At 42.0% G+C, this 2,621-nt stretch overlaps 1 non-coding gene across 1 annotated transcript; it reads left to right on the top strand.

The window, feature by feature from the left end:
- Positions 1–1,878: 1,878 nt before the first annotated feature.
- LOC119949009 lies at positions 1,879–2,016 on the top strand. The gene has a single exon (XR_005457107.1). It is a non-coding gene; the product is annotated as a small nucleolar RNA SNORA7 (small nucleolar RNA).
- The last annotated feature ends 605 nt before the right edge of the window (positions 2,017–2,621 follow it).

Raw genomic sequence — 2,621 nt, 5'->3', positions numbered from 1 at the left:
TTACGGAAAATTCACAGGTCATTTTATGTGTAGCCAATAAAACTATCCTTCATGAAACCCATAGGGAAAATCATGGCACCAAAGGAAGGAAACTCTTCCAAACTAGCTTAAAATGAAAAATAAAGTTTTTCAGGACTCAAAGCTGTCCACCTAATTCTTGGATGACACCAATTTTTGCTCTTTGCAAAACCAGGATGATCAAACAGCCTCCAGTTAAGGCCAGTGGACATCTGGATGTGGATGAATTTATTGTTAATTTATATTCTTAACATTTTCCCCATCCTTTCATTATTTCAAGCAGTTTCCTATATTTACTAGAAATTTATTACTCAGGAAAAATCTTGGTAAACATCTCTCTAGATTCCTGATGGAATTCTATCCCGGATCTGAAGATATCTGCTCTTTGAGTAAAACTTTCATAAAATACATGGTGGGAAAGACTTTAACAAATCACAGAGTGCATTCTCCATGGGGCAAAGCAGGGAAGGCTTCAATAAAGCGAACAGCAGATGTGCTCATAACTGGATAATCCATTAGCTGTTGATTTCCAGTGTTCTATCCACCTGTTTTCTCTGATCCAGCTGAAAGCAAGTCTGATCAGCCTCCTGAAGATAAGACCCTTGAAATCCCATGAAAGATTTAGAAGTATTCCTGTGGGTAAGGAAAAATGGTAGAGGAGTGGCGAAGTATTTCAATGGATTACTTGGGACCGCGACCTTTTAAAATTTATCCATTACTCCTCACAAATGAATTATGTACCAAAATGTATGTTCAGCAAGTAAGCTGAGAACACATTTTCAAAAGAGCAATTGCCAGACATTCATTTTTAATTGAATTAGGAAGAAAAGTTTCTGCAGTGAATTTGCCCTACTGAATTGGACGTGCTATAAAATCTGAGCATCTTTACAAGGGAGCTGGAGAGTTGTGGTCCAGGCCTCTCTTCCACAAACGATTTTCTCATTGAGTTATGAGCTTCCTCCAACATTTTTTTATAATGCTTATCGTGGGATACACAATCCATCTGCCTGGTCATAAAGTCCACCAGCCAATTTATTTGACTACATCTATGCCAATATGTTGAACACTTTTGACTGGTATAATAAAGACACAGACCTTAGGGATTTTTTTTTCCCCCCGCTTCCTGTTGTATGTTGAATGTTACATGTGGTAGGAGTAAACGTATTTGTGGAGCACCTATTGAGTACAAGGTGCTGTATTAAGCACTTATGAAAGTCCAACAGAAGCCAAGACACTCACCCTGTCCACAAACAGCTTCCACTTTAACACAAAAGACAGGACATATTATAATAATAACAGTACTTGTTAAGCACTATGTGCCAGGCACTGCTGTAAGTGCTGGGGTAGATATGGTTCAATCCAGTGGGACAAAATCTCTGTCCCACATGGGCTCATGGTCTAAGTAGGAGGGAATAGGAATTAAACGACATTGTACAGAGGGGGTAACTGAAGCACAGGGAAGTTAAGTGATTTGCCCAAGGTCACACAGCAAGCAATTGACAGAGTAGGGATTAGAATCCAGGTCCTCTGACTCCCAGACCCTTTCCATAAGGCCATGCTGCTTCTAAATATACTCTCCCAAATGTTTAGTACAGTGGTCTGCACATCCTAAGTGCTCAGTAAGCAGCATGGCCTAGTGGAAAGAGAACAGGCCTAGGAGTTACAAGATTTGGATTCTAATCCCGGCTTTGCCATTTGCCTGCTGTGTGATCTTGAGGGAGTCACTTAACTGTTCTGTGCCTCAGTTTCCTCTTCTGTAAAATGGGGGTTAAATCCTTCTCCTTCCTACTTAGATCACAAGCCCTATGTGGGACAGGGGCTGTAAACAACCTGATTATCATATGTACCTACCCCACAGCTCCCCTCTCAGGATCACACCTGGAGAGTTTCCAGTTCTCTACTAGTCTCGACTATGGGACGGAGAGGCAAGCAGCCACATACCCATTCCATTCCTAGCTTGGGCAGTAGCTAGCGAGTGGAAGGCAATCTGGTACAAGTCAAAACTCACCTATGCTGGGCAGCAGCGGCAAGGGAGAGATTTGAGGGTAGAGACTCAAATTTACTGCGCGAAAGGAGGCAATGGTAAACCACTTCCATATTTTTACCAAGAAAACTATGTGGATCCACTACCAGAATGATTGCAGATGGAGGTGGGGCATTCTGGAAGAGATGTGTCCATGGAGTCGCTATGGGTCAGAGATGATGCAACAGCATAAGACAAGACCCCAGAGCTTAATAGGGTGCCTGGCAAATAGTAAGTTCTTAATACCATAATTAATAAATATGATTGATTGATTGACTGATGGACATGATTAAGATCCTGCTGGGCAATCCCCTAGTCACTGCCCGGATCTTCCAAGCTTGGCAAGCTGTGTTTGGCTCAAAGCAGTGCCTATCCACCATTCCAGCGATAGGCCAAATAGACCCTCTGACCAGTCAGTCACTCAATCGTATTAATTGAGCACTGTTTGCAGAGCACTGGGCTAAGCACTTGAAAGAGTACAATATAGCAGTATAATAGACACATCCCCTGCCCACAATGAGCTTACAGTCTAGAAAGGGAGACAGACATTAATATAAATTGATAAACTACAGATCGCTAC

Source organism: Tachyglossus aculeatus, chromosome X3 (assembly GCF_015852505.1).
Source record: "Tachyglossus aculeatus isolate mTacAcu1 chromosome X3, mTacAcu1.pri, whole genome shotgun sequence".
Classification (NCBI taxonomy): domain Eukaryota; kingdom Metazoa; phylum Chordata; class Mammalia; order Monotremata; family Tachyglossidae; genus Tachyglossus; species Tachyglossus aculeatus.
This window is presented reverse-complemented; position numbering and strand designations above follow the sequence as displayed.